At 37.9% G+C, this 7,807-nt stretch overlaps 1 pseudogene; it reads left to right on the top strand.

The window, feature by feature from the left end:
* Nucleotides 1-704: 704 nt before the first annotated feature.
* On the top strand, nt 705-2,007 carry LOC132530620 (adiponectin receptor protein 1-like; annotated as a pseudogene).
* Nucleotides 2,008-7,807: the final 5,800 nt, after the last annotated feature.

Raw genomic sequence — 7,807 nt, 5'->3', positions numbered from 1 at the left:
TAATATAAAAACTGAGTGTTTTTTTTAATTGACTTTGGGGAGAACATTACAGTAAATATCCCCTATGATATATCAACATGTTGCTTAAAAATTGCATAATATTTGTATTAGGCTTATAAAGGTACGTCCTATCCTTCATAACAATGTTGCAAAGGAGTTTCACATTCTGTAAAATTGACATTCAAAGTTTGCTATTTTTAAACTCTACATAATATTTAACATGAATCCTAGTAAATTATATTCCAAACAAGGCAAAAACATATCTTTAATAGGAATATAATGAGGTGAACAAAGATAATAAAAACAATCAGCCATCAGAAATTAAAAATCAATCTCTTCTCTATTCAAAATGTTACACTATTTAATACAACATTTGGAAAGACTCACTGAGAATATAATTTCTTTCCAAGAAGACAACTAACATTTCGGTTAATGCCCTCAAAAATTACATAACCCATATATTTAGCCTTTACAAGTAAGCTAACATAGTTTTTTTTTTTTCCTCACATAGTTTTGAAGCCAATGATTTAGCAGTACATTAAAAATAAAAATTGTAATAGTACTTATGAGTAGTAAATATCGAGATTATTAATCACAAAAGGGGATTTCTTGGATCCGGGCTGCTTGGCCACAGGCCGCCTCCAGCGCCATGGGATGTAGCACGGGGTCTGCAGCCCCCAGCAGAGCTCGCCCCCCCACCCCCCCACCGCCTGTCTTCCATTACAGGGAACTCTCTGCCCCCTGGGGCCGAGAGACCCCACCCTTTCCCCAAGCTGAAGCCGCAGGGCATTGAGGTACCAGCCAGATGTCTTCTCACAAAGGACCGGTGGTGGCCCAGGGCAATGGGGCTCCTGCCAGGAATAGGGAGGCTGACACAGCGGAGCTGGCTGAGCTGGGCCCCCTGCTAGAGGAGCAAGGCCGGCGGGGCGTCACCAGCCCAAGCAAAGCTGAAGAAAAGCAGGCACACCCAGTGCCTCAGGAAGAGGAGGAGGGCTGGGTGCTGACACTTCCCCTGCAAGCCCACCGTGGCATGGAGAAGATGGAGGAGTTTGTGCATAAGGTCTAGGAGGGGCGCTGGAGGGTCATCCCGCATGAAGTGCTCCCCGACTGGCTGAAGGACAATGACTACCTGCTGCACGGCCACAGGCCGCCCATGCCCTCCTCCCGGGCCTGCTTCAAGAGCATCTTCCGCATCCACACGGAGACGGGCAACTTCTGGACCCACCTGCTTGGTTTTGTGCCGTTTCACTTTCTGGGAATCCTGACCATGCTCAGACCAAACATGTACTTCATGGCCCCCCTTCAGGAGAAGGTGGTGTTCGCGATGTTCTTCCTGGGCGCGGGGCTCTGCCTCAGCTTCTCCTGGCTCTTTCACACCGTCTGTTGTCACTCAGAGCAGTGACAAACTGGATTATTTTCCAGCCCTTTTCCCAACTGGCTTATTCAGCGATTGCCCTGCTGATTACAGGGAGCTTTGTCCCTGGCTCTGTTACTCCTTCTACTGCTCCCACAGCCACGGCTCAGCTACCTCTCCAGCGTCTGTGTCCTGGGCATCTCTGCCATCACTGTGGCCCAGTGGGACAAGTTTGCCTCTCCTCAGCACCAGCAGACAAGAGCAGGGATGTTCCTGGGGCTTGGCTTGAGCGGCGCCGTGCCCACCGTGCACTTTACAATCGCGGGGGGCTTTGTCAAGGCCACCACGGCGGGCCAGATGGGCTGGTTCTTCCTCATGGCTGTGACGTACATCACCGGAGCTGGCCTTTATGCCACGTGGGTTCCTGAGCGCTTCTTCCCTGGAAAATTCGACATATGGTTCCAGCCTCATCAGATCTTCCACGTCCTGGAGGTGGCAGCCGCCTTCATCCATTTCTACGGGGTCTCCAACCTTCAGGAGTTCCGATATTGCCTGGAAAGGGGCTTTACTGACGACTCCCTCCTCTGAGCCGCCCTGCAGGGGCACAGGAGGAGCTTGCCAAGTGGTTTTAAAAGAATTTCTTTGCTGAAGTGAGAGGAAGAGTCTAAGTTGTCTGTTTCTAGAAGAAACCTCTTAGAGAATTCAGTACCAACTGAGCTTCAGCCCACTTCACACTCACTGGGCAATAAACTCTCCATTCCCTCGCTGAGAACATTGGGGATGGGCAGCCGTGCCCCCCTCAGTAAGGCAACTACTGTCCCCCCACAGAGACATAGCTTTGAAGCTCATGATGAGATTTTACCCCTCCTCCAACCATCCTGGGGAAAACGATGGACTGGGACTCTTCAGAAATTCTGTTTCTGGAAGAAACTGTCCCTCCCTCACCCCAGTCTTGACTTTATAACCTGGCCTAGAACAGGCCATCCGTTTTTGTAGCACACTTTTGAAAAACAATTATAGCCTCGTCCCATCTTTCTAGGGCCTGGACCTGCTCACACAGCACGAAGAACAAAGCCACCAACTTTTACACAGCCCGGCTAATCATGGAAGTATGTCCAGGCTTCAAATAACTTGAGTTTTAATTTTTTTCTTGGCAGAGTAATGTAAAATTAAAGTGGGGAAAGATATTTGATACTAAGCTTTAAAAAGAAACCTGCTATCATTGCTATGTATCTTGATGCAAAGACTATGATGATAATAAAAGAGTACAGAAGACACTTGGCATTCAAAGAAAAAAAAACACAAAAGGGATTTCTCTAGGTCATTATTTACCCATTCATTCATGTATTCATGCTATCACAAACACTGTAGAAAGAATACTGAATAAAAGATATGTAATTCCTCCTCTTATCATTTAAAAAATTCCAAGCCACTAGCCAGATTTTAACATGTTGCTGAGTCAATTCATGGATCAAAATTAGTGTCCATATCAATATATATCAACAAAAAGTGTTTACATCATGACAAGACTTAATTTTTAGTTTTCAAACCTTTTTGCTGATTAAAGTTATATATGTTCATTGTAGAACATTTAGAAACAAATAAAAAGATAAAAGAATTAAAATAAAGTCATCCATAATCCTACCACTCAAATTTATTGAAAAGATACCCCATCCACTACACTGTAGGATCCTAAGTCAGTTGACGCACATATATAGTCTACATCTGATCTTTGTATCCTGTACCAGTCATAGAAATACAAACAAAATACCAGTTGTGGAAATATGAATAAAACAATTGACTAGGCAATTCAGAAAAGAGGCTAACCAAATAGCCAACATGTGAAAAGTTGGCCAATTTCATGAGTTATGAGGAAAGTTAAAACAATTTAATATTCTCCAGAATGGCTAAATGAAAAGGAGAGAAAATTCCAAGGGCTGGAAAAGATTTGGAGAAACTGAAACTTGCTTACATTCCAAGTAGGAGTGTATATCAGCATAAGGACTCTGAAAATTGTTAGGCAGGGCCTCCTAAAGCCCCCAGTTATAGGCATAGCATTTGATTCAGCAATGTACCTCACAGATATAAATATACTCAACAGAAATATGATATATATGTTCACCAAAACTCATGTACAAGAATATATAGCAGGTTTATTCATAATAGACCCAAACTGGAAACATCCCAAATATCTAACAAAATCTATCCAATAGAATCGATAAATAAATAGCAGTATAATGATCACTGATAAACCGTATTCTCTTCAGCAATAATAATGAACAAACTATACCCAAACAATGTGAAAGTATTGCAAACATCCTGCTGAGTGAAAGAGAACAGATACAAAAATTTAAAACATGCCAAAGTACTGCACCAAAGGCATGATGCTCTGCCCAGATTCTTCTCCCTTATCTTCCTTATGGAACAAAAGCCTTAAACTGCTGGGTAAAGGGCAGCAAATCCTATTGTCCTATAGGGTTAGTGGAGATGTTCTCTTTATAGTACTGGTGTATCTGAAGGAAGAAAAAGGGACAATCCCTCTACCCCTGAGGGTGAATAAAAATTAATTCTGGGCTGGAAACTACAACTGGGGGAAAGAGGGGAGGATCAGTGAGAAAGCCCTCCTGCCCCCCAACCAGAATTCAGGGACACATTGCCTAAGATTGATGCTGAACCAGAACAATGAAGAATGTCTTTCTCTTCCTGCCTCCACCAGCAGACTAGCAAGCATTGAGAAACAGCAGTCTTCTGCCTGGAAAGGGGCAAAAGGGTAAAGAAAGTCTCTATCTGATGTACAAGTTCAAAGGGAAGACCTAAAGCTGAGAAAAAAGCAAATATTGAGAAAAATCTTGTGGCAAATCAGCCCCCATCCTAAACACAAGGAACTGAGAGAGGAATTTGAAATCTGTGTTGTACAGAGGCTAATCATAGCAACAAAATAAGCCAAACACACTATAATTCCTGACTGACTCCACCCTTTACACCGGGGCCTAGCCAAAAAAAAAAAGTGCACTCATTTTTAGGCATAAAAATCTATTCCCCTCCATCTCTGTTTTCCTATACAAGATGTCAGCTTTCAACAAAAAATTAAATGCATAAGAGGAAGCAAAAAAATCACTTTCAAGAGACAAAACAATCAACAAAACAAGACTTCCTAAATATGAGAACTATAACACAGAAAAATTTAAATAACTATGATAAGTATGTAAAAGGCTTCAGTGCAAAAGGTAGAGAATGTTCATGATCTGGTAAGAAATTTCAGCAGAAAAAGGAAACTAAAAGAAAGATTTAAATGCACATGATTGAAATGAAAAACATGGAAACAAATGAAGAATGCTTTTGACAAATTCATCAGTAGACTTGATATAGCAAAGAAAACAATCAGTGAAGTTGAAAACAGATCAAGAGAAATAACAAAGACTGAGCCACAAACAGGAAAGACCAGGAAAGGAAAAAAGCAAAACAAACAACAAAAACAGAGGAGTGCATACAGAGCTATGAGACAATATCAACAGCCTAGCATCTATGTGATTAAAATCTTAAAAGCAGATGGAAAGGAAACTAGGAAAAGTAAATATTCGAAGAGATAATGGCTGGAGATTTTCCAAAACACAGATGCAAGAGTCTCAGTGAACACTAGGCAGGATAAATATAAAACACATGCACACTTAGACTTTTCATATTCAAACTACTCAAAAGGGAAGAAAAAGAAAATACCTTGAAAAAAGCCAAAGACTAAAGGCACACACACAGACAAATATTATATGATATTGCTTATATGCAGAATCTACAAAAAATGATACAAATGAACTTATTTACAAAACAGAAACAAACTCACAGATTTAGAGAACCAACTTGTGGTTACCAGGGGAAAGACTGGGAGGGAGGGATAGATTGTGAGTTTGGGATTGATATGTACACACTGCTATATTTAAAATAGATGATGAACAAGGACCTACCGCATAGCACAGGGAACTCCTGCTCAATACTCTGTAATAACCTAAATGGGAAAAGAATTTGAAAAAGAATAGATACATGTACATGTATAACTGAATCAGTTTGATGTACACCTGAAACACACATTGTTAATCAACTATACTCCAATATAAAATAAAAAATGTTTTTAAAATAATAAATAAAGGCACACAACTTATAGAGGAACAAAGATGAGAATTACAGTAAACTTCTCATCATAAACAATGCAAGCCAGAAAACAGTACAGTGATATCTTTAATGTAATGGTAGAAAAAAGCCGTTAACTAAGAATTCTATACTCTGAACATATTTTTCAAAAATAAAAGGGAATTAAAGATGTTATCAGGGAAAGAAAGCTTTAGAGAATTCATTGCCAGCTGATTTGTATTGTAACAAAAGTTAAAGGAAATATTCCAGCCAGAAATATGATACCAGTGAGAAAACTGTATCTACATTGAAGAAATAAAGAACACAAATAAAGAAATGTCATAAATGAAGGTAAATATAAAATTCATTTTTTTCTTATTTTCAATTGTTCTAAAAGATAAATTACTAACCCCCCAAAAAAAATAGGGGCCTTGTATTGTACATCTGTAGCATATGTACAAGCATAAGTTTCTGCAATAATAGCATTGTGGAGGGAACGAAGAAATGTAGAGTATCCCCTTTTGTGATCCGTATATTACATATGAAGTGGTTTAATATTACTTGAAGATAGATTCAGATAAATTAAAGACATATATTGTAAATTCTAAAGCAACCTCTGGGAAAAATGTAAAAGACATATGAATAACAAGCAAATAACAGAGTAAAAATGGAATCATAAAAAATACTTAATCCAAAAGAAGTCAGAAGAGGGAAAAAGAATCAAATATCCAATGAAACCAATAGAAAATATTAAAAGGATGATGGATTTTAATCCAACCACATCAAAGTACATTAAAGTAAAAGTATGGATAAAGATATATCATGCAAACACTAATCAAAATAAAAGAGTGGTCATAGTTATATATCATAAAGTCATATCCAAAATGAAGTAATAATCCTAAATATTTATGGACCTAACCACAGAGCTTCACAATATGAGGCACAACTGATAAAATTGAAAGGAGAAATAGAAGAATCCAAAGTTACAGTTGGAGACTTCAATACCCCTCTCTCAGTAATTAATAGAACAAGTAGACAGAAATTCAGTAACTACATAGAAGATATGAATAATGTTTTTAATCCACACAACTTATTTGCCATTTATAAACACTCCACTAAATAAAAGCAGAATATAAACTCTTTTCAAACACATAAATACTTTCAGAGACAGACCATATTCTAGGTCAAAAATCAAACCTTAACAAATTTAACAACTGATTTATATAAAGTGTGATCTCTAATAATGATGGATTAAAATTAGAAATCAATAATAAAAAGTTATCTGGAAAATACCCCAAATATTTGGAAATTAATATATTTCTAATGGGTCATGAGAACCAAAGGGGATATAACAGGGAAGTTAAAAATATTTTTAATTGAATGAAAATGAAAGCGTAACATTAAACTTTGGGAGATTCAGGAAGCAAAAGCAGTGCTTGCAGTGAAATTTATACATTAAATGCCTGTATTATATAAGAGAAAATATCTTAAGTCAATATTCTAAAATTTCTACTTTAAGAAATCCAAGAATAAAACAAAACTAAATCCCAAGCAAGTAAAAGGAAGAAAATAAAAATAAAAGCAGAAATCAATGAAACTGAGAATAGAAAAAAAAAGAGAGGGAAAATAAATAAAACCAAATGTGTGTTCCTTGGGAAAAAAGTCAATAAAATTGATAAGCTTCTCATCAGACAAACCACGAAAAAGGAGAAAATAAGCAAATTACAAATGTCAGAAAGCAAAGAGACAATATCATGACAGGTTAATAAGAAAGTAGTATAAACAACTCTACACCCATAAATTCACCTACTTAGATGAAATAGTAAAATTCGTTGAAAGACTCAAACTCCCAGTGCTCACTGAAGAAGAAATAGATAAACTGTTTCTACATTTACTAAAGAGATTGAATTTATACCTAAAAACTCTCCAGTAAAACAATCTGCAGGCCCAAATGGTTTCATTGGTGAATTTTCATCAATAGATCAATATATAACCTTGTTTTATGTGCATTTCTGTTTCAAGACACCTTATTTAGTATATTGTTGATCCATTAACACCGACTTCACAGCCAACAGCACTGTAACTCATGCTTGAATAAAGCTTATCTCACACATGTATTTTCTTTCTGTACATCATAACACTTAGGAACACTGGATAGCACTTCAGCAGTATGCTTGGGGGCCATTTTAAACAGTAAAATTATCAATAAAGAGCACAAAAAAGTGAAGAAGGTGGTGATAAATAGACCATGAAAATGATGCTTGTTTACGGTATGAGAGCTGAAACAAGAAGGTAAAGCATCACCTTGTTTGACCTTCGCTGGGACCATGC

Source organism: Lagenorhynchus albirostris, chromosome 1 (assembly GCF_949774975.1).
Source record: "Lagenorhynchus albirostris chromosome 1, mLagAlb1.1, whole genome shotgun sequence".
NCBI classification, from domain to species: Eukaryota; Metazoa; Chordata; class Mammalia; order Artiodactyla; family Delphinidae; genus Lagenorhynchus; species Lagenorhynchus albirostris.
This window is presented reverse-complemented; position numbering and strand designations above follow the sequence as displayed.